This window comes from Pseudophryne corroboree, chromosome 2 (genome assembly GCF_028390025.1).
Source record: "Pseudophryne corroboree isolate aPseCor3 chromosome 2, aPseCor3.hap2, whole genome shotgun sequence".
In the NCBI taxonomy this organism is placed as follows: Eukaryota; Metazoa; Chordata; class Amphibia; order Anura; family Myobatrachidae; genus Pseudophryne; species Pseudophryne corroboree.
Genome location: NC_086445.1, coordinates 271852244 through 271875679, shown reverse-complemented (window position 1 = coordinate 271875679; position 23436 = coordinate 271852244). Strand labels below are relative to the sequence as shown.

The window sequence follows — 23436 nt, the reverse complement described above, 5'->3', positions numbered from 1 at the left end:
CACCAGCAGGAGTATCCTGTCACAGGAGGTGGAGGTCACACCAGTAGGTGGGGCATTGCACTGGTAGGCAGTCACAGCACTAGCAGAAGGATCCTGTCACAGGAGGTAGAGATCACACCAGTAGGTGAGGCATTGCACTGGTAGGCAGTCACAGCACCAGCAGGAGGATCGTGTCACAGGAGGTGGAGATCACACCAGTAGGTGGGGCATTGCAGTGGTAAGCAGTCACAGCACCAGCAGGAGTATCCTGTCACAGGAGGTGAAGATCACACCAGTAGGTGGGGCATTGCACTGGTAGGCAGTCACAGTACCAGCAGAAGGATCCTGTCACAGGAGGTGGAGATCACAGCAGTAGGTGGGGCATTGCACTGGTAGGCAGTCACAGCACCAGCAGGAGGATCCTGTCACAGTAGGTGGAGATCACAGCAGTAGGTGAGGTATTGCACTGGTAGGCAGCACACCAGGGGAACAAGTACACACGTTAAATGATTTCTGCTACTTAATCCAACAGCAGGGAATTCCAAAGATTAGCACCGACTTGGTAAAGGGTAATTATAAAATAGATTATTCTTGCTGGGGTCTCATTTATTGTTAAACACCCACTGGTCTCACATTTTCCCTTGCAATGTAAAAGATACAATAAATCACAATGCCTCTGTGTACCATTCCAGTGAGTGATATTCAATACAAGGAGCATCCCACTGACCACCATACAATGCCCATAGCAACCAACCAGGTTCTAGCTATCATTTTATAGAGTATACATTGCCACAATGTCCAGCTGAGCACATATCGGGCACTTATGGTAGTACCCAAACTTTAGGTTTTCTCTCGCCTCTCCATGTTGTAATGCCAGTAGGACACGATGTGCCATTGGAGCCCCTGAACTGGCATGGCACTGTCCGGCTCAGATTAGGCCAACGATAAAAGAAAAAAGTAATGTTACAGAACAATGTTATTACCTAATAGGGGGAGATATTAGTTAAATATATATAGATTCTGATTTTGAGATTTACATGAACTGCATTGCACACGCCGCCATTCAGCCACAATACCCCTCATCAAATAATACATTCCAATATACTGTCAAACCCGGGACTCCAACCCACAACCTGCTGTATCCCAGCCAAACACCCCACCCACAGAGCCACTTGATCCCACCTAAAAACTATAAGATCTCTAACTATATGAAGCAACCTGTACCCCGTCCAAAAAACAGCGCCATAATTGAGCAGATCTATGTAGAGTGCAGCCACACATCTAATCCCTTGCAGCCACACACTGCATAGATCTTCCCAGCCGTAACGCTGATCATCCCTTCACAAAGTACAAGGTAAGTTTCAAATATTTCAGAAATATATCAGAAATGAGAGTCAGAAATGCCTAGTGACCCAAGCAGACATATCCACATTAAATTGCTCCTGGTCAGACTCTTCTTGATTACCTCCATCAGAGGATATGGTTGGCACTTGGCATACAGCTAACAAGTCTTTTCTCGTATGATAGGCTCAGATTCTGGGGAACAAGTTAATTCTACAGACACCTTAATCCCGTTCGGACGGTAATTAAGGAGATACACCACAGACTGGATGATGTGTAGCAGCAATAGAATTTCGGCCCTAATTCAGACCTGATCACAGCAGCAACATTTTTCTCTAATGGTTAAAAGCATATGCACTGCAGGTGGGGCAGATATAAAATGTGCAGAGAGAGTTAGGTTTGGGTGGGGTGTGTTAAAACTTAAATCTAAATTGCAGTGTAAAAATAAAGCAGCCAGTATTTACCCTACACAAAAACAAAATAACCCACCCAAATCTAACTCTCTCTGTACATGTTATATCTGCCCTACCTGCAGTGAACATGATTTTGGCCATTAGAGAAACATTTTGCTGCTACAATCAGGTCTGAATTAGGCCCCACATCTTTTGTGCGCAGAATTAAAAAAAAAAGAGCGCTGGAATTCACACAAGATAATTTGGATGAGCTGGACCTTAAAGTAGAAGACCTTAAGAATTAGTAATTGCGTCAAAACAGAAACCACATGGTGCTCAATTTGTGTACTACAGATTTACTGGAGAACTTGGACACAATCTACTAGATTTATTGCATCTTGAGAATAAAGGCACATTACAGTGTACCTCTGCATTCTGTTGTGGCCTGGTTTCACTGTTACCAGACATAAAAGAGCTTTCTCCAGGACATCAGGGACAAAGCTTTAAAAGGACCTAGTAGGGACTAATGGGCAGCACGGATAGTGTAATGGTTAGCACTGAGGTCATGCGTTCGATTCCCACCATGAACCTAACTGTGTGGAGTTTATATATTCTTCCCATGCTTGCATGGTTCTCCTCCGGATACTCCGGTTTCCTCCCACAATCTAAAAATATACTGGTAGGTTAATTGGCTCTCAACAAAAATTAACCCTCACTTGAATGTGTATGTGTACATGTGCTAGGTAGTATAGCTTGCAAGGGCGTAGCCACCATAGGTGCAGGCAGTGCAGCTGCTATGGGGCCCACAGCTGAGAGGGGCCCACCTCCCCTGTCAAAGTTAAATGCGCTATATACATTTTTCGCCTTTGGGTGGTACGTAGGGGCCTGTAATATATCTAGGTACAGAATGCCCCTGGACCTGCTCATTGCAGTGTGTTATATAATGAACTGGAGGGCATTTTAATGTTATATAATATGAACCGGGGCACTGTAATGAGGCACAATATGAACGGGGAGCACTATATATCATAATGTGAATTGGGGGCACTGTGCGGCATAATGTGTACTGGCTGCTCTGAAATGTGACATAGGGTGAACTTAAACACTACTGCGATTCATAAAAGAAACTAGGGCTCTACTATGGGGCATAACATTAAATAAGGCTCTACTATGGTTCAGAAAATGAACTAGGGAACTATTATAGGACATAAAATTAACAACTGCTGCAGAGAAATGTCTCTCTAGAAGCCCTTTAGAAGCCCTTGGGACAGGGGGCCCTTCAAAATGTTGCTATGGGGCCCACAAAGTTCTGGCTACGTCCCTGATAAATTGTGAGCTACACTGGGGCAGGGACTGAAGTGAATGGCCAAATATTCTCTGTAATGCACTGCAGAATATGTGTGCGCTATATAAATAACTAGTACTAATAATAATAATAATAAAAAATAATAGCTTCCAGGTCCAGCTCTTAAAAGATGCTTACCTGTTGCTATCCTTTAAAGCAAGTGACCTTGATCCGTGATGGGAAACAGGTTTAATACAGATGGGGTTATCACTAGCTTCAAGAACATCCTACATAATAAAAAGCTAATGCTGCTCCTCACTTCTATGGGGAGGGGGGAATTCAAGTGTTTTGCACATCGGCGGCCACTAGTTGGCTTCTGATGGAGCAAGTCTAGTGTTGCTCTGTTCGGGCGTGCACAGCTGCCAGTGCTAACATTACTGTTATCTTGCTCCGTCATTTTGACGGGCTGGTAACTAGTTCAATATTAGTCTCTTGTATTTGCTGTTAAATTAACATGACCCCACAGATTCATCCAGTAGACCTTTTTCCATTGCAGCTGCCAAGTAGACTATTGTTCCTTACATCTGGTCTACAGTCAGGAAGGGAGACTACCCTGGCTATCCTGTTGTTAATCCAACATTGTTTCCCAATGGCAGGTACCCTATTATTGGGTGGTAAAACAGCTATCACTGGAGTAGTATTTTCTGTTACTATGTATCTCATTTTATCATCTAATAACAGCACTACTTTCCATTAAACCTGTTGGTTGCTCCTGAACTGATGGAAGCCTGTTTTGCATATATATTGGTGACCAGTCTATCTATCTAGCACATAGCAAGATTAAGTGGGGGATGCAGGGCATACTGTACCACGGGCTCCCATTTGTCAGGTTTCCCCTTCCCTGGCCAGAGCATACTGACATCACTAGCTTTATCTCTTAAGCAGCAGCAGAACCATAAGCCAGAATGCAAACAGGACAGTATGCAGTGCAGGTAGAGACACAGGAATATCATGTTTCATGAGCTACCAACAGAGCTTTCTGACCAGAGGAGAGATAGAAGGATGGAGAGAGCTGTAAGTGATACAGGGATCACAGCTTCTCCTCCTCCCCGCCTGGGTGTCTGAGTCCTGTGTAAACTGTTATGCAACTAAACCATTTTGGTCTAGAGATAGAGAGACACACAGAGAGTCCTCCTGAGTCCTGTCCCAGTGTATCTGTAGTAGTACAAATTCTTGCATGTGACAAGATAAATTATTTAATTTGTGTGTGTATTTTAAGGTTAAGTTGTCTTTGTTCCACTACAAGAAAATTTTATAAAATAGTTGTCTTTCAATTAGGTGGAGCTATAAACAGTACTTAGGCATTATTTAACTATTAGTTAAAACTAATATACACCATTGGTTTAAATTTAATATACACAATCTATACCTCCCACCATGACCCATTCCAGGAGGGATAAAATACTCTCTACCTGAACTTTCTTCTTAATTTATGATTGCAATCACCTGTGTTGAAATACCCTTCTTATAAATTAAATAGTTCAACACAGGTGACGCCAATCATATATTAAGTGGGAAGTCCAGGTAGAGAGCATATTGTCCCTCCTGGAATGGGACATGTTGGGAGGTATGCACAATTTAATATACATCCCCCACCTTCCATCGGGGCTCCCCTGTTTTATGTGCCCCGGACACCCCCAAGGCTTAATCCGGCCGGATTAAGCCTTAGGGGTGCCCGGGGCTTTAAGACAGGGGGGCCCTGGTGGAAGGGGGGGGTGTATATTAGATTGTGCATACCTCCCAGTATGACCCATACCTGGACTTCCCTCTTATTATATGATTGGTGTCACCTGTGTTGAAATATTTAATGTATAAGAAAGGTGTTTCAACACAGGTGATTGTAATCAAAAATTAAGAGGGAAGTCCAGGTAGAGAGCATTTTGTCTCTCCAGGGATGGTTCCTGTTGGGAGGTATGGATTGTTTAAATAAAATTTAAATCAATGGTGTATATTAGATTTAAACAAATAGTTTAATAATACCCGAGTACTGTTTATAGCTCCACCTAATTGAGAGACAACTATTTTATAAAGTTTTTTTGTAGTGGAACAAAGAAAACTTAAACAACCTTAAAATACACATAGAAAAATAAAATCTATCTTCTATGCCTATGGTGTCCCATGTAGAATAGCAGCAGCCTCTGTACTACTTACACACTGGGACAGGAATTAGGAGGACACTCTGTGTGTGTCTCTCTCTAGACCCAAATGCACTCATTACAGTATATAACAGGTTACAAAGGACCCAGGCAGGGAGGAGGAGAAGCTGGGATCCCTTGGTCACTTACAGCTCCCCCCCCCCCCCCCCCTTCTAGCTCTCCTCTGGTTAGGAAGCTCCATCAGTAGCTCATAAAACCTGATACTTCTGTGCCTCTGCCTGCACTGCATACTGTCCTGCTCACATTCTTGCTGCCTGGTTCAGCTACTGCACAAAAAAGAGAGCTAGTGATGTCACTGTGCTCCGGCCAGGGGCCCCCCTGACAGAGGGGGCCCCGGGATACAGTATGCCCTGCGTCCACCTCTTAATATGGCTATGCCCTGATCTAGCAAGTTATCACAATGATGATAAACATAATAATAATAATAATAATGAAAAATGCAGCACCTGCCTAAATGCCACTAAAATAGTGCTTCAGAAATTATGGTAGCCATGGTAACATAAAACATAAAAAAATGAACTCCCCTCACTAGCTCCCTTTCCAATATATTTGTATATTTCTACCCCTTTGAGTAGGTCCTCATACACCTATTTTCAATATCAGTTATAATCAGTAATAATACACCCAGATATTCGACTCCATATAGTTATTAGAATAACATTGCACACCATGTTCAGGTCCACACAACAGCAGATTCATTATAAGAATAGGAGGAATCACTGCAGCCCGGACTTTACAAAGAAAGATAACTCAACATTCCAATATTATAGGGGGCTCACTCAATAAGAGTCGTGTTTCGTACTATTCCATATTGAACAGATCACCTGATCCGCTTCTGAAAATCTATTGGTAAAGCAGTTGTGTAACTTTCCCAGGAGTCAAAGAATTTGGCATTCCATTTATCTTTTTCTAAGATCATCTCCAGCCAATCCATCTGGAAAATGTGATGGAGTTTTCCCTTAAAAAGGCGCATGGAAGGCCGGAGGGATGAATCCATGTCTGCAGAATAGATTTACGGCTGCTGCACTGATTGCCAGCAGCAATTTTTTACAGCCCTTGGAGACCCACTGGCTGTCAGGTATAATACCAAAGATCGCCCATTCCGCAGTAAAGGGTAAATAATTTACAAGATGATCAATGTAGTATTTCAAGATCTGCAACTAAAAACGTCTTATCAGAGGACATCCCCAAAAATTGTGCAATAGATCCGCCTCTGGACTGCGGCATCGAAGATCTTCATGTGAGTCAGACCTGCCTGCAAGATATTGCCTATGAGTAGAGTAGTGCGCTCTATGGAATATGTTGATAAAGAGCTCTTGGTATTGCGCAAATAGGAGCAAGCGACATGAGGTTACCAAATTGTTAAGCAATACCTGACAGCCTAAATTAGGGAAGTCAGTCATCCACTGTTGCACTCCTGACCAAGTAGTAGAGTGATCCATTGATGACCTTAGTAGGAGATAATACACAGATATTGCCTTTTTAACATCAGGTGGGGACCCCAACACAGTATTCATAGGATTCGACCAGTCTTCTTCAGAAACGCATAACATTACTGAGCTTGCATAATGCTGCATTTGGTAGTAAGCCAATCTTTGGACCATTGGGCAAAGCTGGAGAGCCTGAGTGAATGTCCAAGGTTCCTTTGTTGAAATATCCACCGCACAGGGTATTATGTGCATTCAGATTAGCAGGGTGTCTTCATTTATGCTAAAGTTTATAAACTGACCAAAGCAAGGGGCTGTCCTTTAACTCCTGGTCTATTTCTGCCTCCAATTTATGGAGAAATTAAACTAAATCACCCTCCTGGGGGAATTGTTGCTTCCATAGTGTATTGGCGTAAACTTCACTAGAAAAACCAATCCCTAACATACCGTAATAAAGCTGCATGATTGTATAGATGGATTTGAGGTCAATTTATACCACCACATGCCTTGGATTGCTGCGATTTGAGCAATGCAATTCGTGGTCGTCATATTGTAATTTTATGTTCCATAATTTGCTGAAAATGTAAAATAATAAATGAGATTACAACTTTGTTCTATGACCTTTTACAATGGAAGTTCCAGTACCTGTGTGCCTGCTTTATATGTGCTGCGCATATACGTTATAATGCATCTAGTAGCAGGGGATCCCTGGAAAGCTTATTATAACATTGGCAGGAGGGATGTTCAGAACTGCTACACCCATCTGTATTTGTACAAGTTACACTTACAGGAAGAGGTATAATATGCAGCTATATAGCTCTGTTGATCTGTAAGATGTAGTGCTGTTGTTTATGAAATGTTTGCCTATTTAGCAGTCTACACAGGTTGGGATTGACAATGGGGCGGATGGAGATATAGCTCCAGGACCACATGAATATAATCCCCCACACTTTTGGCCATAACTAGGGCAGTGGGACCACTGCTCTCCTCTCTTTGTTGAAAATTGTGTTGTCCAGCTAGGATTTAAAGTGGGCCATCACCTGCATTGGTAGGTGGAACTGCAGAGAACCAGTCCAGCTCTGCACCGCCCAGTACATTTGAAGCTGTGGGCGGTGCTACCATTTATTGGCCTGCCACACCCTCCTCATTCTATGCCAGGAACAAAGTTTATACTCGGGCCCAGATTTATCAAGCCTTGTAGAGTGATAAATTGCACGGTGATAAAGTACCAACCAACCAGCTCCTGTCATGTGAGAGACTGTGTTTGAAAAATGACAGGAGGTGATTAGTTGGTACTTTATCACTGTGCAATTTATCACTCTCCAAAGCTTGATAAATCTGGGCCTTGATTCTAAAAAGAAGAAGAGCCGTACAGCAGGCATCATCAGCCAGCTCAGAAGACAGGAAAGCTAAGGGGTGAGGGTGACAGCACTGGAGAAACACAGGGCAGGATGATGACACTGGAGGGGCACGGCAAGTTGATGGCGCTGGGTGGACATGTGGGTTTAGGCTTTAGTGATGCTGGTGAGACAAGGGGGTTTTGGAGAGACCCTGGAGACACAGTGGAGATAGCGCTGGAGAGATGCAGGAAGAATGAGGCTGGAGAGACACAGTGGTCGTGGCTGTGTTCTCCAATAGGTAAACGTAACCTTTCTCTTTACTAAAGTGGGCCAGCTGCTGAGGGAGACAAATGGCCTCCTTAGCTTCGTGGCATTGTGCATAGTATTTTACAATGATTTTTTTTCTGGAAGGGGAATGGCCACACCATTACCTCATGGATATCTTACTGGCCCTGACCATACCCCAACACCATTAGTCACACCTGGTTAAACGCAAATTTACAATATACCCTTTATAAATGAAAAGTCCAGTTAGATCTTAATTTGGCACTGAATCTACAGTATGATTGTGTACTAGCTTTTATATACGTCTTTATCTTACAATAAAGTATAATTAAAGTTTAGTCAGATGTACAGTAAGTGTCGCAGTGGACACATCAAGCACATTAATTAGGTGCTGGAGAAGGGGGAGAGCGCTCATTCCTGGGGCATTTGTATGGAATAATGCACCTCTTATTGTGACATCGACACGTAAGGATAATAAATGTCAGAGATGTTCCAAGACAAAATAAAAGCACAAGCCCGTGCTGTGAAACAGCTGCTTTCAGAACACTGCTCAGACTTCTGAGATGATCAAAGTAGGAGGTGCATGAAATATTCCTTATACATTAGAGGTAGTGCTTGACAGATTAGACTTTACTAAATTATGTTTTGGTGTATTGGTGAGGGACATACCATATGGAAAAACCTTTATCCAGAAAACAAATACTATATCAGTAATAACGCAGTTATTATCACAATGTTCCATCAACTATAGGACCTCAATTTTTGAGATTCTGGTGCAGCACACATGCGCAGGTCCCACCCTGCACGTGTGTGCGCAGTTAATGTAGTCGGGTCGCATTAACTGCGAACGCCTTTGCCTGATTGACAGGCAAAGGCGTTTGCAGGGCAGTTTTGGGGCAGGTACAGATCATTGCGGGGGCGGCGGGGGAACTACAGGGGTGGGGCGGTGGCTTTTTCAGGGTGGCTGCATGACATCACACGCTGCCGCTCTGAACAAAAATATGGTGTTGGGACTAGGCTTCCCTAATTTCTGCGACCATGCACTAATTGTGGCGCGATCGCAATTAGACCATGGTCGCAGTTGGTGGGCAGCAGGTAGAATGCTGGGTGACCTTGCCCTGCCATGGGCGGCCCCCAGTATGTGTTTTAAAGAGTAGCAGATTCTGCTAAAAAGCATAATCTGCTACTCTTACTGAATAAGGTCCATAGTCACAGTGCGAAGCCAGTTTAATGGAATTGCCAGGCAGGGTAGAGAAAGGATGTAGTTATGTGACGGGCGGTCAGGAGAACATCGGTCACAATATCGTCTGCTACATCCCGATCCCTCTAAATCCCGACAGTCGGCATGCCGACTAGCAGAGACTATTCCCACCTGTGGGTGTCCACGACACCTATAGAGTGGGAATAGAACCTGTGGCGAGCACAGCTCACCACCGAGCATGCAAGGGGCACCATTGCGCTCGCCCCATTCTGCTGGCTGGATCTCGCGGTCGGTCTGCTGACCGCCGGGATCCCCAGCACCGGTCAGCCATACCTAACCCGTAGAGACCATGGTAAATTATAAATGCAATTTAATATATATTAGGTATGGTGATATAAATAAGATTTTAAGCCTACCGGTAAATCTTTTTCTCCTAGTCCGTAGAGGATTCTGGGGACTCCGTAAGGACCATGGGGTATAGACGGGCTGCGCAGGAGACATGGGCACTCTAAGACTTTAGATGGGTGTGAACTGGCTCCTCCCCTCCTCCAGACCTCAGTTAAAGAACTGTGCCCAGAGGAGACGGACAGTACGAGGAAAGGATTTTTGTTAATCTAAGGGCGAGATACATACCAGCCCACACCATACACACCGTACAACATGGTATACACTAAACCAGTTAACAGCATGAACAAAACAGCATCAGCCAGAGACTGATCGCAACTGTAACATAACCCTTATGTAAGCAACAACTATATACAAGCCTTGCAGAATTTGTCTGCACTGGGACGGGCGCCCAGCATCCTCTACGGACTAGGAGAAAAAGATTTACCGGTAGGTTTAAAATCTTATTTTCTCTTACGTCCTAGAGGATGCTGGGGACTCCGTAGGGACCATGGGGATTATACCAAAGCTCCAAACCGGGTGGGAGAGTGCGAATGACTCTGCAGCACCGATTGAGCAAACATGAGGTCCTCATCAGCCAGGGTATCAAACTTGTAGAATTTTGCAAAAGTGTTTGAACCCGACCAAGTAGCTGCTCGGCACAGCTGTAATGCCGAGACGCCTCGGGCAGCCGCCCAAGAAGAGCCCACCTTCCTAGTGGAATGGGCCTTTACCGAATTTGGTACCGGCCATCCAGACGTAGAATGAGCCTGCTGAATCGTGTTACAGATCCAGCGAGCAATAGTCTGCTTAGGAGCAGAAGCGCCAACCTTGTTGGCCGCATACAGGACAAACAGTGCCTCTGTTTTCCTAACTCGAGCCGTCCTGGCAACATAAATTTTTAAGGCCCTGACTACATCAAGAGACTTGGAATCCTCCAAGTCACCCGTAGCCACAGGTACTACAATAGGTTGGTTCATATGGAACGACGAAACCACCTTAGGCAGAAATTGAGGACGAGTTCTCAATTCTGCTCGATCAACATGGAAAATCAGATAGGGGCTCTTGTGAGACAAAGCCGCCAATTCGGACACCCGCCTCGCAGATGCCAAGGCCAACAACATGACCACTTTCCAAGTGAGAAATTTTAACTCCACCGTTTGAAGAGGTTCAAACCAGTGTGAGTGAAGGAACCGTAACACCACGTTAAGGTCCCACGGTGCCACAGAATCTGCTACTCTTACTGAATAAGGTCCATAGTCACAGTGCGAAGCCAATTTAATGGAATTTCCAGGCAGGGTAGAGAAAGGATGTAGTTATGTGACGGGCGGTCAGGAGAACATCGGTCACAATATCGTCTGCTACATCCCGATCCCTCTAAATCCCGACAGTCGGCATGCCGACTAGCAGAGACTATTCCCACCTGTGGGTGTCCACGACACCTATAGAGTGGGAATAGAACCTGTGGCGAGCACAGCTCACCACTGAGCATGCAAGGGGCACCATTGCGCTCGCCCCATTCTGCTGGCTGGATCTCGCGGTCGGTATGCTGACCGCCGGGATCCCCAGCACCGGTCAGCCATACCCAACCCGTAGAGACCATGGTAAATTATAAATGCAATTTAATATATATTAGGTATGGTGATATAAATAAGATTTTAAACCTACCGGTAAATCTTTTTCTCCTAGTCCGTAGAGGATTCTGGGGACTCCGTAAGGACCATGGGGTATAGACGGGCTGCGCAGGAGACATGGGCACTCTAAGACTTTAGATGGGTGTGAACTGGCTCCTCCCCTCCTCCAGACCTCAGTTAAAGAACTGTGCCCAGAGGAGACGGACAGTACGAGGAAAGGATTTTTGTTAATCTAAGGGCGAGATACATACCAGCCCACACCATACACACCGTACAACATGGTATACACTAAACCAGTTAACAGCATGAACAAAACAGCATCAGCCAGAGACTGATCGCAACTGTAACATAACCCTTATGTAAGCAACAACTATATACAAGCCTTGCAGAATTTGTCTGCACTGGGACGGGCGCCCAGCATCCTCTACGGACTAGGAGAAAAAGATTTACCGGTAGGTTTAAAATCTTATTTTCTCTTACGTCCTAGAGGATGCTGGGGACTCCGTAGGGACCATGGGGATTATACCAAATCTCCAAACCGGGTGGGAGAGTGCGAATGACTCTGCAGCACCGATTGAGCAAACATGAGGTCCTCATCAGCCAGGGTATCAAACTTGTAGAATTTTGCAAAAGTGTTTGAACCCGACCAAGTAGCTGCTCGGCACAGCTGTAATGCCGAGACGCCTCGGGCAGCCGCCCAAGAAGAGCCCACCTTCCTAGTGGAATGGGCCTTTACCGAATTTGGTAACGGCAATCCAGACGTAGAATGAGCCTGCTGAATCGTGTTACAGATCCAGCGAGCAATAGTCTGCTTAGGAGCAGAAGCGCCAACCTTGTTGGCCGCATACAGGACAAACAGTGCCTCTGTTTTCCTAACTCGAGCCGTCCTGGCAACATAAATTTTTAAGGCCCTGACTACATCAAGAGACTTGGAATCCTCCAAGTCACCCGTAGCCACAGGTACTACAATAGGTTGGTTCATATGGAACGACGAAACCACCTTAGGCAGAAATTGAGGACGAGTTCTCAACTCTGCTCGATCAACATGGAAAATCAGATAGGGGCTCTTGTGAGACAAAGCCGCCAATTCGGACACCCGCCTCGCAGATGCCAAGGCCAACAACATGACTACTTTCCAAGTGAGAAATTTTAACTCCACCGTTTGAAGAGGTTCAAACCAGTGTGAGTGAAGGAACCGTAACACCACGTTAAGGTCCCACGGTGCCACAGAATCTGCTACTCTTACTGAATAAGGTCCATAGTCACAGTGCGAAGCCAATTTAATGGAATTTCCAGGCAGGGTAGAGAAAGGATGTAGTTATGTGACGGGCGGTCAGGAGAACATCAGTCACAATATCGTCTGCTACATCCCGATCCCTCTAAATCCCGACAGTCGGCATGCCGACTAGCAGAGACTATTCCCACCTGTGGGTGTCCACGACACCTAAAGAGTGGGAATAGAACCTGTGGCGAGCACAGCTCACCACCGAGCATGCAAGGGGCACCATTGCGCTCGCCCCATTCTGCTGGCTGGATCTCGCGGTCGGTATGCTGACCGCCGGGATCCCCAGCACCGGTCAGCCATACCCAACCCGTAGAGACCATGGTAAATTATAAATGCAATTTAATATATATTAGGTATGGTGATATAAATAAGATTTTAAACCTACCAGTAAATCTTTTTCTCCTAGTCCGTAGAGGATGCTGGGGACTCCGTAAGGACCATGGGGTATAGACGGGCTCCGCAGGAGACATGGGCACTCTAAGACTTTAGATGGGTGTGAACTGGCTCCTCCCTCTATGCCCCTCCTCCAGACCTCAGTTAAAGAACTGTGCCCAGAGGAGACGGACAGTACGAGGAAAGGATTTTTGTTAATCCAAGGGCGAGATACATACCAGCCCACACCATACACACCGTACAACATGGTAAACACTAAACCAGTTAACAGCATGAACAAAACAGCATCAGCCAGAGACTGATCGCAACTGTAACATAACCCTTATGTAAGCAACAACTATATACAAGCCTTGCAGAATTTGTCCGCACTGGGACGGGCGCCCAGCATCCTCTACGGACTAGGAGAAAAAGATTTACCGGTAGGTTTAAAATCTTATTTTCTCTTACGTCCTAGAGGATGCAGGGGACTCCGTAGGGACCATCGGGATTATACCAAAGCTCCAAACCGGGCGGGAGAGTGCGGATGACTCTGCAGCACCGATTGAGCAAACATGAGGTCCTCATCAGCCAGAGTATCAAACTTGTAGAATTTTGCAAAAGTGTTTGAACCCGACCAAGTAGCTGCTCGGCACAGCTGTAATGCCGAGACGCCTCGGGCAGCCGCCCAAGAAGAGCCCACCTTCCTAGTGGAATGGGCCTTTACCGAATTTGGTAACGGCAATCCAGCCGTAGAATGAGCCTGCTGAATCGTGTTACAGATCCAGCGAGCAATAGTCTGCTTAGGAGCAGGAGCGCCAACCTTGTTTGCCGCATACAGGACAAACAGTGCCTCTGTTTTCCTAACTCGAGCCATCCTGGCTACATACATTTTTAAGGCCCTGACTACATCAAGAGACTTGGAATCCTCCAAGTCACCCGTAGCCACAGGCACTACAATAGGTTGGTTCATATGGAACGACGAAACCACCTTAGGCACAAATTGAGGACGAGTTCTCAACTCTGCTCGATCAACATGGAAAATCAGATAGGGGCTCTTGTGAGACAAAGCCGCCAATTCGGACACCCGCCTCGCAGATGCCAAGGCCAACAACATGACCACTTTCCAAGTGAGAAATTTTAACTCCACCGTTTGAAGAGGTTCAAACCAGTGTGAGTGAAGGAACCGTAATACCACGTTAAGGTCCCACGGTGCCACTGGGGGCACAAAAGGAGGTTGGATGTGCAGCACTCCCTTTACAAAAGTCTGGACTTCTGGGAGAAAAGCCAATTCCTTCTGAAAGAATATAGATAAGGCCGAAATCTGCACCTTAATGGAGCCTAACTTCAGGCCCATATCCACTTCTGTCTGTAGAAAGTGGAGAAAACGACCCAGCTGAAAATCTTCCGTAGGGGCATTCTTGGCTTCACACCAAGAAACATATTTCCTCCAGATACGGTGAGAATGCTTTGCCGTTACCTCCTTCCTAGCTTTGATTAGAGTAGGGATAACTTCCCCCGGAATACCTTTCCTAGCTAGGATTTGGTGTTCAACCGCCATGCCGTCAAACGTAACCGCGGTAAGTCTTGGAACACACAGGGCCCCTGTTGCAACAGGTCCTCCCTGGGAGGAAGAGGCCATGGATCTTCTGTGATCATTTCCTGAAGATCTGAATACCAGGCCCTTCGAGGCCAATCTGGAACAATTAGAATTGTCTGCACTCTTGTTCGTCTTATGATTCTCAATATTTTTGAGATGAGTGGAAGTGGAGGGAACACGTAGACCGACTGAAACACCCATGGTGTCACCAGGGCATCCACCGCTACTGCCTGAGGGTCCCTCGACCTGGAACAATACGTCCGAAGCTTTTTGTTGAGGCGTGACGCCATCATGTCTATTTGAGGAAGTCCCCAACGACTTGTTACTTCTGTAAAGACTTCTTGATGAAGCCCCCACTCTCCTGGATGGAGATCGTGTCTGCTGAGGAAGTCTGCTTCCCAGTTGTCTACTCCCAGGATGAAGACCGCTGACAGAGCGCTTACATGATTTTCCGCCCAGCGAAGAATCCTGGTGGCTTCTGCCATTGCTGTTCTGCTCCTTGTCCCGCCTTGGCGGTTTACATGCGCCACAGCCGTGACATTGTCTGACTGAATCAGAACGGGTAGGTTGCGAAGAAGATTCTCCGCTTGCTGTAGGCCATTGTATATGGCCCTTAATTCCAGCACATTGATGTGTAGACAAGCCTCCTGGCTTGACCATATTCCCTGAAAATTTCTTCCTTGTGTGACTGCTCCCCATCCTCGGAGGCTCGCATCCGTGGTCACAAGAACCCAATCTTGAATGCCGAACCTGCGACCCTCTAGAAGGTGAGCACTCTGCAGCCACCACAGGAGAGATACCCTGGCCCTGGGGGACAGGCTTATCCTCCGATGCATTTGTAGATGGAACCCCGTCCACTTGTCCAGAAGGTCCCACTGAAAAGTTCTCGCATGGAACCTGCCGAACAGAATTGCCTCGTAGGCCACCACCATCTTTCCCAATACTCGAGTGCATTGATGAACTGACACTCTTTTTGGTTTTAGCAGGTCCTTGGCCATGTTCTGGAGCTCCTGGGCTTTTTCCATTGGGAGAAAAACCCTCTTTTTTTCCGTGTCCAGAATCATGCCCAAAAATGCCAGCCGAGTTGTTAGAACTAGCTGCAACTTTGGTAGATTTAGAATCCAGCCGTGTTGTTGTAGTACTCTCAGAGAGAGAGACACGCTCTTTAGTAACTGATCTCTCGATCTTGCCTTTATCAGGAGATCGTCCAAGTATGGGATAATTGTGACCCATCATTTCTGCCATCACCTTGGTGAAAATCCTCGGGGCCGTGGAAAGCCCAAACGGCAATGTCTGAAACTGGTAATGACAATCCTGTACAGCGAATCTCAGGTACGCCTGAGGAGGATATATGGGGACATGAAGGTATGCATCCTTTATGTCCAGAGACACCATAAAATCCCCCCCTTCCAGGCTGGAGATCGCTGTCCGGAGAGATTCTATCTTGAATTTGAACCTCTTCAAATATAGGTTTAGGGATTTTAGATTTAGAATTGGTCTGACCGAGCCGTCCGGCTTCGGGACCACAAACAGGGTTGAATAAAACCCCTTTCCCTGTTGTTCTAGGGGAACCTTGATAATCACCTGTTGATGACATGGCAGCTGAAACTGTTTCCCTCTCTGGGGGAGATGCTGGCAATGCCGATTTGAAAAATCGGTGTGGAGGCACATCTTCGAACTCCAGTTTGTAGCCTTGGGATACAATTTCGAACACCCAAGGATCCAAATCCGACTGAACCCAGACCTGGCTGAAAAGACGAAGACGTGCCCCCACCGGTGTGGACTCCTGCAGCGGAGCCCCAGCATCATGCGGTGGATTTTGTAGAAGCCGGGGAGGATTTTTGTTCCTGGGAACTAGCCATAGCTGGTGCTCTTTTCCCTCTACCCTTACCTCTGGCGAGGAAGGAAGAGCCCCGACCCTTTCTGAACTTATCCAACCGAAGGGACTGCATCTGGTATTGAGGTGTTTTCTTTTGCTGTGGGGAAACATATGGCAAAAAAGAAGACTTACCTGCGGTAGCTGTGGAAACCAGATCCGCGAGGCCCTCCCCAAATAAAACTTCACCCTTGTAAGGCAAAGCCTCCATATGTCTCTTTGAATCAGCATCACCTGTCCATTGACGGGTCCACAGGGACCTTCTAGCAGAAACTGCCATAGCATTGGCTCTTGAACCAAACAGCCCAATATCTCTTGCAGCCTCTCTCATATATAACGCTGCATCCTTAATGTGACCCAAGGTCAACAAAATACTATCCTTATCTAAGGTGTCAATGTCCGAAGACAAGTTATCTACCCACGCTGCAATTGCGCTACCCACTTATGCCGACACTACTGCCGGCCTAAGCAGGGCTCCAGTATGTGCGTAAATTGATTTTAAGGAAGTTTCCAGCCTGCGATCCGCAGGATCTTTTAGGGCCGCTGTGTCTGGGGACGGCAGCGCCACCTTTTTGGACAAGCGCGTCAAAGCTTTGTCCACCGTGGGCGAGGATTCCCACCATAACCTGTCCTTTGAGGGGAAAGGATACGCCATAATAATTCTCTTGGGAACCTGCAGTTTCTTGTCTGGAGTTTCCCAATCCTTTTCAAATAAAGCGTTCAGCTCATGAGATGGGGGAAACGTTACCTCAGGTTTCTTCCCCTTAAACATGCAGACCCTCGTGTCAGGGACAGAAGGGTCCTCTGTGATATGTAAAACATCTTTTATTGCAATAATCATATATTGAATACTCTTGGCCACCCTTGGGTGTAACCTTGCATCATCATAGTCGACACTGGAGTCAGAATCCGTGTCTGTATCAGTGTCTGCTACCTGGGAAAAGGGACGGTTATAGGACCCTGAAGGGTCTTGTGACACCGCCAGAGCCATGGATTGACTCCCTGCTTTGTCCTTGGACTCTGCTTTGTCCAATCTCTTATGCAATAAAGTCACATTAGCATTTAACACATTCCACATGTCCAACCAATCCGGTGTCGGCTGTGCCGACGGAGACACCACCACCATCTGCTCTGCATCCTCCCTAGACGAGCCTTCCGCTTCAGACATGTCGACACACACGTACTGACACCCCCACACACACTGGGATATATGAATATGGGGACAGCACCCCAATAAGGCCCTTTGGAGAGACAGAGAGAGAGTATACCAGCACACACCCAGCGCCACTAGACACTGAAACCACAGTCTCAGCCTATACAGCGCTTTTTTGTATATGTGATTTGTGCCAAATAAATGTGCCCCCCTCGTTTTTTATCCCATTACTTGGTTCAGCAGGGGAGAGTCCGGGAGCAGCTTCTCTGCAGCGTGCTGTGGAGAAAATGGCGCTGGTTAGTGCTTGAGGATCAAGCCCTGCCCCCTCGACGGCGGGCTTCGGTCCCGCTCAATTTTTTTATACTGGCGGGGGTTTTATAATATACTGCCAGTACCTAAGCCTGGTGTCAGTCTAATTTGAGGTCATTATTGCTGCCCAGGCGCCCCCCCTGCGCCCTGCACCCTTGCTGTGCTTGTGTGTGGGAGCAATGGCGCGCAGCGCGACCGCTGCGCGGTACCTCACTGAAGATCTGAAGTCTTCTGCCGCCTATGAAGTCTTCTTTCTTCATATACTCACCCGGCTTCTATCTTCCGGCTCTGTGAGGAGGACGGCGGCGTGGCTCCGGGACGAACAGCGAGGACGACACTTGTGTTCCGACCCTCTGGAGCTAATGGTGTCCAGTAGCCTAAGACGCAGAGCCTATCAGTAAAGTAGGTCTGTGTCTCTCCCCTCAGTCCCACGAAGCAGGGAGCCTGTTGCCAGCAGTGCTCCCTGAAAATAAAAAACCTAACAAAAGTCTTTTCAGAGAAACTCAGTAGAGCTCCCCTGCAGTGCATCCAGTCTCCTCTGGGCACAGGATCTAACTGAGGTCTGGAGGAGGGGCATAGAGGGAGGAGCCAGTTAACACCCATCCAGGGCCGGCGCTACCATTAGGCAGCTTTAGGCAGCTGCCTATGAGCGCTGGCCACTGAAGGGCGGCACGCCCCTCCTGAATTAGTTTTACCTAAAAATCATGTTGTGCAGGGCCGGTTAGCGGCGGCAGCGGCGCCGGTCTAGCTAGCCGCAGCCAGCACTATCAGACACCTTCGGCCAGGGTGAACTGTGTCTGCCCTGCCGCGCCCCCTCTGCTGACAGATGCCGGAAACAAGCAGGAGCAGCAGCGCGATGCTGCTGTGTCCTAAATCCTGGCAGGCAGCAGCATCATCCACTCCCTCCTCCCCTGCAGTCGTAGGCAGGGAGGTCCGTTCGCTGCCCCAGCTGTTGGCCGCCCTCCGTCCGCCCTCAGCGCTCTGAAGACCGCCGCTGCCACCGCATCGAGCTCTCGCTCCTGACCGCTGCGCTACTATTTCAAATCTGCCGCGGACCGCTCCTGATTGGCTGCCGGTCCGCGGCAGATTTAAAATAGTAGCGTTGCGTTCTTAGGAGCCGCTGTGCCGCCGACCACAGTAGGGCGAAGGGGTCACTAAAAGACCCCCTCTGGGCCAGGGACACATAAAAGGACCCCACTCACTGCCATTCAGTGGCTGCAGAATTAGCGAGACATGGGGAGGAACATTAGCGGGAGGAGGCCGAGGAGCAGAGTGGAGACCGGGGACACGGGGAGGAGCCGCCCACGCAACCAGCCACCCTAACAGAGAGGGGTACAGGGTCCAGACAGCGAGGCCGGAAGAAGCGCCGCACTGCAGCTACCACCATGACAGACAAGGAGGGAGGGTAAGTGTGGACTGTGCAGAAAGTTTGCGGCTCTTATGCAGGGGAAACTAGAGGTGAGATCACAGCCGCCCGGCCACATATGGAGTAGCGTCTGTGTGGCACCCTTGGTGCCCTTCTTCATCACCCAGCATCCCGCAGAGCGGCAAAGGTTCCATGCACCTCACCCTGTGCTCTTCCCTCTTTCTCCCTATCTCTCTATTTCTCCCCAGCTCTGTCTCCCTGTCTTTGCGTCTCTCTCCCTGTCTCTCTGTCTCCCTCTCTGCGTCTCTTTCCCTCTCACTCTCTCCCCCTTTCCCTCGCTTCTCTCTCTCCCCATCTCCCTCTCCCTGTCTCTCTCCCGCATCTCTCTCTCTCTCTCCCTGTCTGTCTCCCTCCCCCCTCTCTTCCTGTCTGTCTCCCTAGTCTCTCTCTCTCCCTGTCTCCATTTCCATGTCTGTGTCCCTGTCTCTCTCCCTCGCTTCTCTCTCCCCATCTGTCTCTCTCTCCGCGTCTCTGCATGTCTCTCGCTGTCTCTCTCTCCTGTCTCTCACCCCCTCCCTGTGTCCCTTTCTCCCTGTCTCTGCATCTATCTCTCTGTCTCTCCCCATCTCTGTCTCCCTCATATCTCTCTCCCTCCCTCTCCCTCGTCCATCTCTCTCCCCCTCATCCATCTCTCTTTCTCTCTCTCTCTTTCTCTCTCTCCCTCGTCCGTCCATCTCTCTCTTGTCTCTCTCTCTCTCTCTCTCTCTCTCTCTCTCTCTCTCTCCCTTGCCTCTCTCTCTCCCTCGCCTCTCTCTCCCCTCCTTGTCTCTCTCTCCCTCGTCAGTCTTCCCCTCTCCGTCTCTCTCTCTCTCCTTTGTCTCTCTCTCCATGCCTCTCTCTCATCTTTCTCTCTTTCCAAGTCTCTCTTGCTCTCTCCCTGTCTCTGTGTCTCACACAGTGGGAAGGGGGACATGGCTCAGAAAAGGAGGAATAGAGTGATATCACTCACACAGGCGAAGTGTGTGTGTGTGTTGGGGGGGGGGGGGTGCATGGCTCACACAGGGGAAGGGGGGTTATCACTCACACAGGGCAAGGAGTCAGTAAAATACAAATAATTTTTTGCAAGGGGGGGGGGCACAACATTTTTCTGGCCTCTGGGCAATTGAGCTGAAGTTACGCCACTGCTTACCCTGCTGCCCTTCTCTCTCCCTAGTCCCTACTGTATGCCCTTGCTATGCTTCTATCTGTCACTCTCCCTGTCCCTATGTCCTTGCTGTCACTTTCCCTATCCCTCTGTCACTCTCCCTGTCCCTGCTGTCATTTTCCCTGTCACTCTACCATCATCATTCTGGGTGCTATAATGTGAATTTCGGCTCATACCGTGTTCCATAATGTGAATTTCAGCTCATTCTGTGTGGTATAATGTGAATTTCGGCTCATTCTGTGTGCTATAATGTGAATTTCTGCTCATACCGTGTGCTATAATGTGAATTTTGGCTCATACTGTGTGCTATAATGTGAATTTCGGCTCATACCGTGTGGTATAAAGTGAATTTTGGCTTATAATGTGAATTCTGGCTGATACTGTGTGATATAATGTGAATTTCAGCTCATTCTGTGTGCTATAATGTGAATTTTGGCTCATTCTGTGTGCTATAATATGAATTTCTGCTCATACCGTGTGCTATAATGTGAATTTCGGCTCATACCGTGTGCTATAAAGTGAATTTTGGCTCATACTGTGTGGTATAATGTGAATTTCGGCTCATACTGTGTGGTATAATGTGAAAGGGGCACGAGTACTAGATAGTATAATGGGGTCCTACTATTGTGATGTGGTGCATAATGTGTATTAGGGGTATATGGTGTTGTAAACTACACTGAAGGACACCCCCCTTTTGAGTGGCCATGCCCCCTTTTCCAGAGGTGCGCGCATAATTGCAATCATCACTTTTCCATACCCCCACTTAAAAATTTCCACTTCGACCACTATATATATATATATATATATATATATATATATATATTGAATAAAAAACAGTTTCCCATACACACACACACACACACACACACACACACACACAAACACACGCACACACACACACGTATAACTAGCATTTACAACAACTATAATTAAAGAAACATAATAGGCACTCACTTTTCATGAAATGTATACACTGTATTATAAAAAGGTTGTATGTATGTGTGTGTGTGTGTGTATATATAATTAGCATTTTTACTCCAGTACAAGCACACTTTTGTTTTACGTGCCAACTGTTTATAGGTGGTGCACTGGCCAGTGCACACAACCATGTGAGAGACAACGACACCATCATTTTGAATCTGGAGCCATCCACAAGCCAATCGGAGCTCATGGACCGCAAGCCAATCATAATGAGGCCTAATGTGTAAGGGGCATTACTGTGTGTGTCATAATGTGTAAGTGGCATTACTGTGTGGCATAATGTATAGGGGGCATTACTGTGTGGCATAATGTATAGGGGCATTACTTTATGGCATATAGTGTTATAAGGGGCACTATTACTGTGTGGCATAAAGTGTATAAGGAGTACTACTGTGTGGCAGGTTGTGAATGGACTCTACTGTGTGGTTTAATCTACTGTGTGGTTTAATGTAATGTAGGCTCTACTGTGGTGTAACATGAATAAGAGGCATTACTGGGTGATGCAACTTCAATAAGAGGCATTACTGTAACGTAACGTGAATAAGGAGGGGGGGGGGGGGGGTGTAAGCTTAAATTTTGCCTAGGGTGCCGAGAAACCTTCCACCGGCCCTGCACCCATCTAAAGTCTTAGAGTGCCCATGTCTCCTGCGGAGCCCGTCTATACCCCATGGTCCTTACGGAGTCCCCAGCATCCTCTAGGATGTAAGAGAAAATAGAGAAAATACCATTGTTTGAAAATATTAAATGCAAGAATTGCAGATAATAGATCCAATATGTAAAAGGAGGGAAGACAGAAGCCATTACTTAATAAGACCTACTATATGCAAAAGAGATCTGCCAAACGATGGTAACCGGAGTAACAGTATTTTCAGAAGGCATTGCCTTATGCAGACAAGCTTTCAATATGTTTTGTTTTCAGAGATTGATAAATTGTACTACTGCAACGTCCCCATACATTGTATTGGTACAGCGGTATTCTACAAACTGTGTATCAGATGCAGGTGATAACTGTGATATCTCTTGGGTTGGACACTTGGGGCTGATTAAGAGTTGTGCCTAGAAAACTAATTCTGTATTGAGGCCTTGGCCCGGTGTTGGCTGCAGAGCTGCAAATATCACTGGAAAAATGGCAGCCATGGCTATTTTCAGTGATTCGCGCATACGCAATAGAGATGTCCCCAAAAACGTAGTGCAGGTACCATGTTCCTGGAGACCTGAGCATGCACAGTAGACTCCAGTACAATGCTAGAGTCAAGTAAAGCTGGCTGCACAGTGCTGTCCACTATGAGCCTAATTCAGTATGGGATGCATCAGCGATGCGATCGCATCTTGACGACCCCGTGCACAGCACTGCACACGCACAGGTGCCAGAGTGCATGTGCGCATACGGGGTAATTCAGACCTGATCACTGCTGTGCGTTTTCATACAGCGGGCGTTTTGGTCCAAACTGTGCATGCGTATGCACTGCAATGCGCAGGTGCGTCGCATGGGTACAAAGCCGATCACCACTCAGCGATGGGTTTGTGTGATGGATCCGTTCGCACGGGCGATCGCAAGGAGATTGACAGGAAGAAGGCGTTTGTGGGAGTGTCTGGAAAAACGCAGGCGTGTCCATGCGTTTGCAGGGAGGGTTCCTGACGTCAATTCTGGTCCCGGACAGGCTGATGTGATCACAGCGGCTGAGGAAGTCCTGGGCTGCGCAGAGACTGCACAAAATCTGTTTGTACAGCCCTGCTACACATGCGTTCGCACACTTGCACAGCTAAAATACACTCCCCCTGTAGGCGGTGACTATCTGATCGCAGCAG

The 23436-nt window shown here is 47.2% G+C and overlaps 1 protein-coding gene across 1 annotated transcript in view; it reads right to left on the bottom strand.

The window, feature by feature from the left end:
• The window catches only part of LCP1 (lymphocyte cytosolic protein 1), a 168170-nt gene that overhangs the window by 135563 nt on the left and 9171 nt on the right, over nt 1-23436 (bottom strand). The gene's annotated exons all lie outside the window — the stretch shown is intronic.